Raw genomic sequence first — 15,294 nt, 5'->3', positions numbered from 1 at the left:
ACATTGTAGTTGATGTAAAGGCTGCAGTTAGGAAAGTGTTAGAAACTTTCAAATGAGCCTGTCTCTGGGTGCAGGTAATGCACAAAATTTTTATTTATTTTTATTTAAATTTTATTTTAATTAATTTAAATTAGTAAGTTTAGTCTTTCATTTACAAAGCTTGAGAAAGGAGAGAAGGGACTGAGGAGGACGAAGCAGAGAGGTGGTTTATGCTGCTATGGTATCTTGCAAGTGGGTAGGGGTAGTAGCTAGGGGAGGCGATGAGACATAAACAGGGTTTGTGCACGCTGCTTTCTTTCCAGCAGCTGTTCGTGGTGTTTCACCCACGCCGCTCTGTAGTGCCGCTTTCCATCTTTTAGTCGCCTGGAAGCTCCTCCAGTAAGAGAACACTAGCTGGGCAGCTAGTTTTCCCTGCACCGTATGTTCAGGTTCGGATCCTTCAAGTATCCCACGAGCTCCAACAGAACGTGTCCGTCCGGCAGCGCCCTGGGGCCCACGCGGCGTGGGTGTTTCTCCCACGCGAACGGGTCGGGGCTGGCTCCGCGCTCCAGCATCGCAGCTGAGCCCCGGGAAGCGACGAGGCGGGCACGTTTCCTCCAGCGGGCCAGAAAGAGCACGTCAAAGTTTGGATTCGGATCGAGAGGTTGCTTCGAGGGATGATTTCTTAAATTTTTAGGGTTGGTTTTTGTTTTTTTTTTCTAGCCGGCAGATGGCAGCCGCTGTTAGCCTGTCTGCGCAAACAGGCTCTTCATCCCTGGGGAAGGCTGCTCTCCATCCTGCTCTCCTTGGGCTTTTAGCCTGTTCCTTCCCACTTGTCAGTGGGATTTGTGCGTGAGCTTCACGGAAAGGAATTTAGTAAGTACTTGATTAGAATAGGGTTAAAGCCAACCAGAAAAGAAAAATGTTGTTTAATTGGTCTTGCTCGCAAGATACTGTGCAGACCTTCTTGTGCTGGTGCTGCAGGTGAGAAGGCAGCCAAGAGTTGAATGCATTTGTATTGAAGGCATTCAATATTCAGTTTGAAAGCAATTAAAAAACAGTTATGATATTAAAAACTAGAAATGTGGGTTAGAACAGGTATAAAATGCTGGTTTTAGGGAAGATGGAAGATAATAGCAGGCTGGGGAAGGAGGAATGTCAATTTACCTCTGAAGTTGTTAGGGGTTTTGTTTTTTTCCTATTTTTGTCATGATTAACATGTGGATCACAGGATTTCAGATAGTCATACAGAGTCCTCCTAGGAAGTTTTACAGGTGCACATCAGAAAGGCTTAGGGCCATACTTCTGCTTTTTCCTCAAAAGAATGATTTTAAAAATATATATATGTGCATTATAAAATGCAGTACATCTTATAAATTTGGAAAGATTTCCTGTAAGTAAGTGGCCAAACCAGTTGTTTTATGAGCTCTGTGTGATGATGAACAGCATCAGACTCCATATACCTGAGCATCTAGACTTGAACCCCATCAAGAAACAACATCCCCCGGTGACTATTGGTGGTATAATGGCAATGTATAGCTGGCAGTCTGATTTGACAAACCCAACCTTTCACCTGCTCCAGGTTCACTCTGGAGAGGTCTTCTGCCTTTTTTTTATGTGTGTGTGCATGTGTGTGTGGTACAGGGTGCTTAATTGAGGCATTTTCACTAAGGAGAAGATACAATAATGGGGTCCAAAATAGTCCTTTAGAGAATTATAATTCCAGGTATGTAAAATTATTGGAACTGACCTCAATTCCTACACCCTAATCAGCTTGCAGAGACCAAGAAGAGAGTCAGAATGATCTGGTTGCAAAAGCAGCCTCTCTTTCTGCTACTATCGAGGATAGAAGTAGTTGTCTATATTAATAAACTGTGTTACTTAACATCTCTCACCACTGCTCTTGAAGACTGCTCTTAACACCTGGGGCAAAATGTATATTAATACAAATTACTTTTGATTAAAACCATTATTATTTTAGCACAAAAAGGAAGGGGGTGGTAGAAAGGAACATTCTCTTTTTAAATATTTAAATACTCATTATACCAAAGTGATACAAATTACTGGCTGACTGACAGCTTGCTAATAATAGCTTAAAAATGCAAATAGAGCTATTATCCCAATTGACACTAATTGGAACTCCTCTGGCAGCCTGGGAGGGCAGGGCAGGAAGGTTTGATTGTTTCCTCGAGCTGAAATTGGGTTGGTAAGGAAGTGTGGGGAAGCATGTGCCGTGGATAAACAGGGTGCCATCTGCAGACATCAGAATTCATTATATTTCGAGAATATGTTCTGAAGTGCTGTCTTCTGCCCATGTATGATTTTGGTGAGGTTTGCTGGTGCCCTGGGCTGGTCCCACTCATGCCTGCGCGGCGCAGGCTTTGCCTGGGCTGAGTTGGCATCATGGGAATCCAAGCTGCAAACGCTCAGGCCTCACAAAAGAGCTACGGTGCCTTTTGTGAATAATAAAAATTCACTGCCTTAAAATTCACTGAATTATAAAAATTTTCACTGCCGATAGCCAAAAAGTCTGCTCTGCAGGGTGACTCTACGCAGAGCAGGTGTCTGGGGATTTCGAGCTTTATGGACCCTAATTCGGTACGAATTTTTCATGCAGAAGCTGGCATAGAGGATGGCGGAGGTGCCCTTCAAAGGATCGCTGTCCCTAGGCAGCATTCGCATTGCGTAGCAGAGACCCATGTGTCAAGTGCCATCAGTTACTTTCAAAACACGAGACGGCCTCCCAGGTTAAGGTGAGACAGCTGTTGTGAGACCCCTGCCACGCTCTCCTGGATGACGGGCTGTTATATCTCTGTTATTTACTCTCTTGCTGAGATTTTTATTTTCTTAGCAAGGACCAGGACCTTTTGCTGTCTGTGGTTCTCCACCCTGGAAAATCCTTCCTGCCTCCACTTCCACAGAAAAAGTGGCAGTAATGCCAGGGTTAGGAGTCGTACTGAGGTCAAGGACACGTTGTGGGGCACCCATGTGAACCCTCAAACTCCCTGTCCAGACTCACATACTCCTCAGCTGTGTCTGTCATCATGTCATACAGCCTCTTCCCCACTGCTGCCACCACGCTCCTGTGTGGTATACGAAGAAACCTGGCGTGACAGCCTGCTCTTTGCAGTAGACAAGTTATTAATGGAAAAGATATGTTAGCAACTGAAAGGTCATTAGGAATGGGGATGTATGTAGGTGTAGTGTGACACCAGCTCTGTTTTCTGAAATAACATCTTTTATGTCATATTGTGAGGCACAGTGAAATGCCACTCCCAGCACAGCTCTTGAGCCATCTTTAGTTTTCTAAGAGGATAGAAAACTTGGACTCGACCCCGCACTCAATGAAAACTTCCTTACTGTGCAGGAGGAAAGCACCTAAGCCTCTCTGCCCTCTCCAGTGCAGCCATTTCCCACTCTCAGAAGGATGCTGTGAAGCTGAGGAATGACCAGGAGGGTTCAGACTTTCTTCAGTCCGGGCTGCATGTGCTCTCCTTCTCACTCTCCAGAGCACGCAGTCCCAAGGGTTGTGTCTGCCGCTTTCTAGCAAGGCTTCCTGCTTGGCTGCTTTTGTCCTGACCAGTTTTTATGGCGGATCTCCCAACTACTGATGAAATAATCTCATCTTGAAGTTTTGAGTGGGAAGGTGGACCTTCTTCTTCTCCCCTGCAGGAAAAAAGCATGGGTATCTGGGGCTTAAACATAGCATTTAGGGACAACGAGATGGGCTTCCCCTTGCTCTTGAATGTGACTCTGCAGCTGACCGTGTAAATTGAGTGAGCCTGTGCCTTGCCATACGTCAGAAGGTGCTGCTCAATATCTGTGTCCCTACTGAATGATGTCTGATGCCCAGTTGTGGCTGGGTGTCACCAAACTCATATGGCCGAGAGCAACGTGCCACTGTGTCAGTGCCTGTGGGAACCCAGCCAGGGCTTCCAGCTCAGGATCTGGCTGGACTGGGGAAGTCAAGGGGAAAAACACTGCTACAGTGTTTATCAGGTGAGTGAGGGCTTGTAGGTCCCAGTTTTGGAGGAAGAGGAAGATGAAGGCTGGTCTGAGTATATGTTGGGAGTGTGCAGTTATGAGGTGGGTATCATGAGGGTGAAAGTCTGGATCCTGTTTGGGTAGATGTGAGGCGAGGGAGGGGATGGAGCCATACCTGTTCTCCCAGAAGCTTACAGCTTCACACAGGCATGCTACTACTCATGGTGGTGTCTAAGCAAATTAATTTGGGATCCCCTCTGGTAGGATATATCGTCATCAAACAAATGGGGCCTTTCCAAAACTCAGGGTGAAGGACAACTTGTTAATCTTGCTCCCTGCCCATGCCCTCTGCCCTCCAGCTTTTATTTAAATACACATCCTTTATCTCTAAGGAGGTTTGGAGACAAACTTGCCTGTTTCTCTGAGCTATAAAAATGCAAACCAAAATCAACTGCGCTACAGGCTGGGTGAACAGTAGAAAAGTGTTTTGCAATATCTATCCATATTAGGCCATCTCCCTTTAATTGAGGCATCTTTTAAAAACAAGCTGTGGAGTGGAGGACTGAGAAATGCCGTGACGTTCTTTGGGAGATTGAAAGTCTCAGCTCAGAGAAAAACAACGCCTTGGATGGCTCTGGATGCAAATGGACCCTGTGCCTGTTGTGCTTTCAGTACTCCTGTAACACATCACTGAGTTGAGCAAATTTTTGCTTGGGGAGTTGTGCAGAGCCGAGGCTTAGGGATGCACATTAGCAGACTGATGGCACCACTCATCTCCTCGACTACGGCACCGTGTACTCCAGGGGGATGTGGCTCCGTAGGAGGTGAACCCCCACGGGCCCAAAGTGCCTTGGGAAGTAACACAGAAAAGACAAGTTGTCTTACTCTTACCAGTGATGGGCTCTGACCTACACCTCCCACACTCTGGTCTGCTGACACATCCCTGAAGAAGATGCACTTTGCGTGCCCTGAGCTTGCAGTTCCCGCTGTGACTGTGTCTCATGCCTAAACTGGACTTAGTGTGGCTGGCACTGGTTGTCATACCAGCTGTGGGATATGTCTTTCAGCTAGCTGCTGATGTGTAGACATATCTTTTATGTGGGACCTTCCTGCTCCTTTCCTCTTCCTTGCCAGCACATTTTTAAAGCCCTTCTGGGGGCAGATCATGAGCTGACACAGAAAAGACTCCCAGTACAGCATACTGGGAGCTGCTGAAGCCCTCATCCTACAGCTGCACAATTTGGCTTTCCTATTGCCCTGTTAATTTCACAAAGACTTATTACAATAGTAACATCAAGTTTGTGCAGGACTGGAATGACAGAAAAGAGCTTTCCTTTTTATCAGTCACTTCCTCAGAATCCCCACGTGCTGGAGTTTGGGTGGGGGGACAGTGGCAGTTGAGTACCTAGCTCGTGGTGCTGTATACCTCTGGATCTTGAGCATCTCTGGTGCTCAAGTCTGGAAGGACTTTTTCATGTCTCTCCTTATTCTGCAGCCCCAGGAAAATAAATGTAATACCTGAATTAGAGCAGAGGAACTTTTCTTTCATGGAAAGACAGAGAAGAGGACAAGTCCTCTGGGATGCTCCCTCCCAGGGCATGACCACCAAGCTGGGGGCAGCAAGGTAGCTCTGAGACCTCTCAGACTTGAGCCTTTGTGAATGCCAGGTTTGACTACACTTATTGACTGATATTTTTTTTTTCTTTTTGGTCAAACCAGACTAGTGTCGTTTAAAGAATGTATTATATCTTTTTGGCAAATCAAGCTAAAAGTTACCAGAAAGCAATAGCTGGGTGGACAGCGTACTTGCTTGGTATTTTTATGCTTATTTCAGAAGCACATAGGATCAATTCAGAGGAATTTTAACTATGCAAGGAGTCTCCCAGAATTTTGTGTGCTTAGTCTGGTAAAGAAATTAATTTATGTTCTCCTTAAGTGTTCTCAGGGTGTGAGAGCTCAAATTAGCCACATGCTGATGTGATCCAGGCAAATGTTTCTGTTGGTCAAACTGTCTGTTCTAGCACAGCATTGCTAGATTTGTTCTATGTCATGATTTTTTTTCCAGAAAATTCATTTAATTCAAAAGAAAACTAAAAACCTTAGTTTTGCAGTGATCTACAGTAAAACATTTCTGTTTTATCTTTGGAAAGGCATTTGCCTTAAAATTATACCCAAGCCTAATGAAAGAAAAACAGAAGTAAGAAGTAGGTCCCTCGAATGCTTCATTGAGACAGCTAAAAATGCTCTTTGGATCAGCCTACTGACTGAAATTCAGTGATTTCTACTGTTCCACTCCCCTTTCTCAGTGCCTGATCTCAGCAACTTCTGATGGTGCTCAGGACCTTGAAGAAGGGACTCGGCAATGTCCACAGAGTAGATCCCCAGACAGGCCAGTCATGTACCAGGCAGGATCTGTGTGGGGAAAAAGGGCCTGATGTAAAAGTGAACTGATTAACTAGTTCATATTGGTGCATATTGTATTAGCTTGAACTGATTTTTATGGAATGCCTCAGGCTTGGAAGAAGGAAAAAAGCTCAGCTACCTGGCATGCAGCTAAGCAGAGTTTGGCTTTTGAGACCTTGCCGAAAGCCAGCTGAAATCACTGCAAGACTCCCATTGCTTTAGGCAAGGTCCGCAGGACAAGGTTTTCTCTTTTCAGGCTTAACTGGTGGATTATGGTTAGGGTAGGACCATCATCTTTCAGCGCTTTACGGTTCTGTGTAAAGACAGTGGGATACCTTGAGTAAGCTGAATCACATGTAACGTTGCTCCATATAGATAGAAACAACATAAAATATTAATGATGATCTAGAGGTCTCGGTCTCCCTGTATCTTCTAAATAGTACTTGTGGAGGATGCTAGGTTACAGGAATTTTGTTCAGACATCTCAGCATGATTTATTTATTTTTAAATCACACCTCCTTCACCGTTAAAGAATTAACTGGTTTCAATATAGCTCAGGGTGATTATCCTAGAGTTTTGTTCAGATATTTTTGCTCTAGTGCAGAACACAGCTAAAACAGCTGGAGCTGTCAGACAGTTCTCCTGTCATGTTTATATTTAAGCATGGCTTACTGCCCCAGCTTGAAATAGCAAAGATAAATGCAGTAAGTAGCTTTCTGTAGAAAGACAAGTGTCCCCTACACAAATGTTTTACTGAAATAGTCTATTATGGAACCTATTACTGTGGTGTAATTTTCTTAATCACCATGGCCAAAATGGACTTTTTATAATTTTGTTCATTTTTTTTCTTCATAAATACACTTTTTTTGGGAAATCTTTTGCTCCATGAGATTGTGAAGAGGTATTTGCATTAATTTCCTATGCCTCTTCAGTTTTGTTACCATTCTTCTTCTCTTAGCATGCAAATGACTGATTAGAGGCATTTATAAGATAATGAAACAGTTTAAAATATGCAAATATTTTTCAGTGATGACCTGGCTCTATCAAAGTTCCTAGGAGGGAATGAGAGATGCCTACATTATTCCTGTGAATAAAAGTTCCCCTGGCACAGCAATATTTGCAGCCCTCTGACTCGCTGATAATTCCTAGCTGCTAATTTTGCAGTGCCAAAGAATAGGTCACGCGCACATCGAGTTTGCAGCAGGCGTGGGATATGAAAATGTCATGCAGAGTTAATACCTTCCCATCGCAGCCTGTGCTTATCATCTATTGGTTTTATTTCTGCGTGCACAGGCGGGCTGAGGACTGACGGTCGGAAAACCTTGTGGTTTCGCATGGGAGCCATCACGCTGCCTAGCCAGGTGCCGCAGGGAAACGACCCAGCTGGAGGTGATGCTTTCTGTCAGGGTCTAATGGAAAGCACTGCTGCTGCAACTGGCAATCTGCACAGCACAAGTTCAGGAAAAGTATTTTTATCATTACGATGCTGACGACAGAATGTTATTTAGCTTCTGCCTTTAAAGTACTGGCTGATGTCCGCTAAATCCTGGGATTCACAAAGCCGCCTCGGAGGGGACATCTGCTGCAGAGCAGCGAAGGGGCTGGAAATGGAGCGGTTTTGTCCTCAGCAACTCCGGGAGCCAGGGAAGAGGAGTTCTGCTCCCTGGAGTGCTGTGTTTCAGCATATAAAGAGGTGTCTTTGTATGCAATGCTAAACAAAAAGGGGAGCAAGATAAGACATTTTTTGCTTCAAACACAAAAGGTGATAGGTAAACAGAAAATTTAATTTTATCTGAAGTGATAACGTTACTCAGCAAATGGATGGCTCCATCCAGGATACTCGGGAAAACGTGTCCTTTTACTCAAGGCTTATCTTTACTCTGAATCTCAGGATCTTTTATTGGCTTGTTTAATTGTTTCTATTTTAGATAAGTCTGAAGGAATCAATATCAAAACCCAAAGTGTATGAGGTATCAATCATGATTTTTCAATTGAGTTGTCTTAAAAAAATGTTGCAACTACTCAGGGGCATTTTTTGTTTCCATTATAACTTTGATCATCTTTGCTCTTTGGAGACAAAAATAGCAAGATTGATGAGTGTTTTAGTAGAGTGAGGTTTTGAAGAAATATTGAACTTTAGAAATTTACCGTAATCACCCTTAAATGCTACAACAGCTGCCTCAGCTGGTTCAAATGCTTAAAGCCTGTGTTTGGGGGCATCATGATTATTCTGTCTTTTGAGGTGCAATGATACGAGAGGAATACAGCCACAGTGCTGCTCTGAATTGCTAAGCATACTGTTTCTTTCTCCACTAGCTTCCGTTTCCAACCATGGTTTTGTCAGTGAAATCTGGTTGAGAGAGGGGGCTACAGCTTCCAGGCAGAGCTGGTGGTCCCCTCCTAACAGTTTCCTTTAAAAAAGAACTTACATAGCTCTTAAGAAAACATTTCATGATATAACGTAACCTATTACACTTAAAAAAAAAAAAAAAAGTGGTTTTTTTTTTTTTTCCTAACCAAAGAGCCTGTGACTTGGTTGCTCTGAATCTCAGATCACTGAAATATCACATTCAGATAAAGTTGCTAATTTCTAGTACAAATAGAAATAATGTCTCTCTTTTATTTCCTGCAGGATCTATTCCTTAACATCACCGTGAGAATTAAAACCAGAAAGCTAATAAAGATGAAAGAAACAATACTCTTTGACAGTTCCTGCACCATCTTTCTGTGTCAGGAAGAGGAAAACTCTTTCTTTACAATTCTAATAGTTGACCAAACAGTTGAAAGTTCAAAGAAAAGTCCTCATGAGAAGCATATACAAAATCTTTAGGAACATCCTTTGTAATGAAGACAGACTTTTCTTCTAACGATTTTCACATGAAATGTATTTTTCCTGAAGATGGACCTCTCGTTGTGCACTCAGATGGTACGCCTGTGGCAAAAGGCAGTTCCTGTCTGTCTTTGGCCATGCTCTTGGGCTTGTTGGACCGAACCAATATGGTGTGCATCCCTTCTGGTTGGGGACTATTGTAGAAGCAGCATCTCATGTCTACACTGATGAAGCCATTAACAGAATAACAAGGTGGTGATGACCATCCCAAAGAGGGCATAGTTGGGTTCCCCATGGTAAGGGGTATCTTCTGCAGTGCAGAAACGGTTCTATAGAATAAAGTTTCAGTGCTCTGTAAAGTTGCAGAGAAAGGGAGTAACACAAGGTGACACATTTCCCCCCAGCATTTTGATGGTTTTGAGAATCTGTGACTGAGTTCTAGTGTACAAACATATGGAGTGTTGACAGTGCCAGGCACTCATTTAAAAAAAAAAAAAAAAAAAAAAAGAGCATATATTAAACCCATAAAATTTTATAAGAGATTGTACCTGCATTTTCTCTTTTCCTTCTCCTTTCCGAATAATTTTAAAATTTTCCACTTAACCTATTACCTGGAAATTTTATTTCTCTTTCAGCATAAAATGTAAGACTCATAAAATTCCATGACTCGAGGACATGGTACCTGTGGAAAACATCAGAGGAAGTGACATGTGGCGGCACTGCCCTGGTGCTGGTTGTCTTTCTCAAGGAGTCTCTTGAACAAGTTTTTGGAAGAAGTAGCATTAAGAATTATAAAACAATTGTTTTGCTTGGCAAAGGAAAAAAGAATAAGAGGTTCTATTTGGCTAGGCAGTTCACCTATAAAATCTACTAATGTTAAACAAATATCTTTGAAATGTACCAATAATATCATATCAATACTAAAGAAGGTCTGCTTGAGCCATAACACTTCCCCTGATGCGAAATATATAATGGGCTCATTGGTTTGTGTTCCGCACAAACACTTCCTGATGGGAGGCAAAGTAAATTCATCATTTTGGTATCTGGTATTGTTTTGTTTGGAAGTTTTACTTTTCTGTTCTGCAGCAAAGCTCTTTTTTTTTTTTAGTAGATGTAAGTTGCCTGAGCTGGAAAGTGCTCCAGCCCAAATTCATTCTACTGTTGTAATGGTAAATGCTGGATGAGATTTGCTTTTCATATTCAGTGCAATAAATCAACTCCTCTGCAATGCAGGTTACTGTATACTTTTGTGCTGGTTTTGGCTGGGATAGAGTTAATTTTCTTTATAGCTGGTATGGGGCTATGTTTTGGATTTGTGCTGAAAACAGTGTTGGTAACACAGAGACATGTTTTCATTATTGCTGAGCAGTGCTTACACAGAGCCAAGGTGTCGTGCTTTAACCCCAGCCAGCAACTAAGCACCACGCAGCCGCTCACTCACTCCCCCCCACCCAGTGGGATGGGGGAGAAAATCGGGAAAAGAAGTAAAACTTGTGGGTTGAGATAAGAACGGTTTAACAGAACAGAAAAGAAGAAACTAATAATGATAACACTAATAAAATGACAACAGTAGTAATAAAAGGATTGGAATGTACAAATGATGCGCAGGGCAATTGTTCACCACCCACCGACTGACACCCAGCCAGTCCCCGAGCGGCGATTCCCCGCCCCCACTTCCCAGTTCCTAAACTAGATGGGACATCCCATGGTATGGAATACACCATTGGCCAGTTTGGGTCAGGTGCCCTGGCTGTGTCCTGTGCCAACTTCTTGTGCCCCTCCAGCTTTCTTGCTGGCTGGGCATGAGAAGCTGAAAAATCCTTGACTTTAGACTAAACACTACTGAGCAACAACTGAAAACATCAGTGTTATCAACATTCTTCACATACTGAACTCAAAACATAGCACTGTACCAGCTACTAGGAAGACAGTTAACTCTATCCCAGCTGAAACCAGGACACAAGGCCTTTTCTGCTCCTCACCCACCCCACCAGCGCGTGGGCTGGGGGTGCACAAGAAGTTGGGAGGGGACACAGCCGGGACAGCTGACCCCAACTGACCCAAGGGGTATTCCAGACCATATGACGTCGTGCTCAGCTTATAAAGCTGGGCGAAGAGGAAGGAAGTTCGGAGTGATGGCGTTTGTCTTCCCAAGTCACCGTTACGCGTGATGGAGCCCTGCTTTCCTGGAGATGGCTGAACACCTGCCTGCCGATGGGAAGCAGTGAATGAATTCCTTGTTTTGCTTTGCTTGCATGTGCGGCTTTTGCTTTACCTATTAAACTGTCTTCATCTCAGCCCAGGAGTTTTCTCACTTTTACCCTTTCGATTCTTTCTCCCATCCCACTGTGAGGGAGGTGAGTGAGCAGCTGCGCCGTGCTTGGTTGCCGGCTGGGTTAAACCATGACAACTTTAGATGCAGCCATACTAACAGTGATGGTAAAACAAATATTTCTGTAGAAAACACTTGAAAAGGGAAGTGAATAAACTCTTCTCAGACTCTCAGCTCTGAATAGAGGCAGGTGCATTTATAGTGGTGGCTCACTCCATGGAAAGAAAAGGGGGGTGTAACTTTTGCTGACACAGCCAAGTGCATGGGACAGAGGTATGATCTGCTTCCCTGCTAGAAACTCAGCTCCTCTTCTTCCTCCTTGACAGCTGAAGGCTGCAGCATGGGGAGAGTTTCCCCAATGGATGGAGAAGGGCTTGCTTTAATGGAGCTGGAGAGTGCCTAGAGGACCATTCCCGTCTGCCACAGGCGCTGCCAAGCTAGATCCACTCTGTTTGGGCAGATAATGCCCTGCGACTCTTCCAGTAACTGTGTGCATAGAAAAGGGTAAAGAGGAAAATAATTTGTGCAGTTCTACCTTTTTTTCCAGACGATTTTCATAAAACAAGCCTACTCAAACCAGCAGGCAGTGTGGCACCAGGACCTCTGCAGAGCAGCAGGTCCTGTGGCCCAGAGCTCCTTGAGCTGTAGGTGGGACCACGCTGTGGGCATCAGTGTGGTCCCACAGCACCGCTGCAGGGGGCTGTCCGGCCACCTCCCCCCACGCTGCCAAACCCGGCCAGCTCCCCAGCCCTCCTCCTCTCGGTGGCAGACAGCACAGAGCCGCACTGAAACAGAATCAGTTTTGCTCCGCTGCCCCAGAGGTCTTATTTTTAAATAAATGCAGTATCTGTATTTCTGGGTGCAGTCCCAGTGCCCCGTAATCCATCACAGGGTGGTATCTCACAGATCAAATATTTTTAGAAAATGAAACAGCATGCAACATTATTTCTTCAGCTATGTGGTATACTTCTGTTAAAATAAACTCAAGTGTATGGATACATCATATGAGCAATTAAAAAAAACCAGCTAAATGCATATGCAAATTTTTTCAGCTGCAAACAGATAACTGCAGGTATATGCAAAATATCTCTTAAAATATCTCTTTTCTATCACACTGAAAACTTCATTTCTCAGTTGTACCCATCATACAACTTAACAGACACAAATATAGCCTATTTTTCACACAGATATGCAGAAAATCTGTCACCATTGTTTGATTCCCTACCAACAGGATTTTACTTTTAACTTTTGCTTTTAAATGCAGTCTTAATGTAACCACACTGTACGTGTATGTTGCTTCAGTAACAAATGTGTATCTTCTCAAAGGAAGATTTGCTTCCAGAGGGTATTGCTTGAATTTTAATGCTTTAGTACACAGAATTACAATGTGCCTGTTGTTTTCTGAGTATTACAACAGTGAAAATAAAAAAGCATTTCTATGTGCCAAAATTGAATGTCTGTGATTAAAGGTGTTCTTCTGTTGCTTAATTAGGTGTTTTTGATTCAAACTAGTTCATGTAGAAAACAATGTTAAAAGTATATTGACATATGTTGGTGCAGGAATGTCTTTTAACTCTCTTACAGCTATGCTTCTGAAATAACAATGTAAGAAATGATTTAGATAGGAAAAAAAACGCTTTTTTTTTTAAATTTTTTATTTGCCAGAGATTTTCTTAACATTCAGCCTTATCCTTTATCATTGCCTAAGTTTCTTTGCACTTAGGTAGCACCTTGCAGAAGTGGCCGGTTAGGTACAGCGTGTGCATTGCATTTCTAGCTCAGCCCCTATTACCTCTGGCCAAGGCACCTCACCCTGCCAGGCTTCCTCCCTCCAGGCTTCTGGGAGAGCATGAAGCACCATGACAGACGAAGAGTTTGGTTTCTTAACAGCCTGTTTCACATTTCATTTCTTCTGTATGCAGTAAGTGGTGATATTGTTTAATTTGGAGGTGGAAATAGAAAACAAGAGGTGATGTTTGTTGCACCCGCTCTGCATGCCTCTCTTTAAAAAGGAGTTTCTGAGCTGATGTGTTGCTGTTTTATTCTGACAACCGGGTATCTATCAGGAATGGAGCAGTGATAATTTTTAACGAATACCACCATGAATTTCATACAGCCCAGATGACCCTCCTGTTGACAAATATTTCAGTCTATGCTCTTTCAAAAACATTAAGAGAATAATGCAAAGAGAGTCTGTTTGTCTTCCCTGAAAGATGTAGATAGGTTTAAGGACATTTGTATGCTTGCTAACAGCCAAAAAAATCCTCACTTTTCCAGTAACAACTATTTTCTGTAAAGGGAAGCAATCCATTTTGGAGGTAGAGTGAGGACACGGAGCTGTACCCAGAATCGCAGGCGGCTGCATCTTGATACAGTGCAACTCCAGGGAAGGAGCTGCTGTATGCTCTCATCTGGGAGATATTCGTTAATGCAGTCTGTGATATTATGGCTAAGGGAACTGTTCAGGCTCATCAGGAAAAAAATTGGTCATTACCAAAGTTTGCACTGGGACTTGCTTGGTATCTCTTTATGCTAAAGCAGTTATCTAAGCCGTAGTTTAAGGAAGTACAGGGACAAAGTCTGCGTTTAAATAATGGCTCTTGGTAGCTCTGAAGGAGCTGCTACTGGCCTCCTCTGAATAAACAGCATTTTTAAGAATCACTTTAATAATTTAAAAAAAACCCTCTTCATGTTATTCTGCTCTAGCTAATGATGGCTGGGGGCTGGGTTCTCCACAAAGATCTCCGTGCCCAGCCATTTCCAGATTCTTCCTTTTCTTTTGGTTAGGATCATGCTGAAAGATACCAGCCTACTGATAGGAACACAGCAAAGGACTTGCTCGTGATAGCCGAGTGGGCAAGTGCTGCAGAGCCCGGGCTTCCCTGGCGAGGTGCGTACGGGGGCCAGACCCCTCTCCCGTCTCCCCAGTTCACGAGGAGGCTATGTGCACAATGGCTCTGGCTCTCCACGGTGAGTTTGGCTGCACCTGCACCGGAGAGATGGAGATGATAGATGGAGCTGATGGTCCTCCGGGTCACGCTTGGGCAAGGTAGGCTGCTGTGAGCCTGACCTCAGCATCCCCCGTCTTGGGGAAGGGGAGTGCCTGTGTGTGTGAGGGAGACAGTGCCTATCAGAAGAGCAGCTGCCTGTCATGATGCAGATGAAGGATGTATTTCTGGGGGAAAAGAGAAGCAAAAGGGGGGCAGAGCGTATTGGAGGCGGGCTGTGATGTCAAACTGCCTGTAGCACCCCTCCAGTGGGGACAATTACCACCATCACACTGGGTTTACTCTCTGTGCTGATTTCCTAGAAAGATTTTTATTGCTTTATTTAAGCTCACTTGCATGTTGCTGACAGATGCCCTTGCTGCAGTGTTATCGATTAGCTTACGCAGCCTGAGGGATGTCAGACTGTTGCCATCAAAAAAGAGCTAAGTCTGTGTCACGGTCGTGGATGGCTGTTGCAGAGATGGCAGGGGATTTAGTGAGAGCCTCTCCAAAGCCTGCAGAGGAGCCTGCCAGTGATCCACGGCACGAGTAGCCTGGGGCTGCAAGCAATGCTGTCCAACACATAAAAGTGTTTAAAAGCTGAAGGAGCCTCAAAAGGGAGATTAAAGACAACAGAAATTATTAAAAGATCCCTTTGAAGTACTTAATAATGTATAGACTATATCGCTTACTACTAAAGGCTGAAGAAAGACATAAGAGTAAGAACTCCTGTTTGAGTATCCAGGACCCCAGGATGCCTGTGAGGACAAATATTTGGG

This window comes from Buteo buteo, chromosome 2 (genome assembly GCF_964188355.1).
Source record: "Buteo buteo chromosome 2, bButBut1.hap1.1, whole genome shotgun sequence".
Taxonomy (NCBI): Eukaryota; Metazoa; Chordata; class Aves; order Accipitriformes; family Accipitridae; genus Buteo; species Buteo buteo.
The sequence above is the reverse complement of the archived record's forward strand: the minus strand, read 5'-3'. Positions refer to the sequence as shown.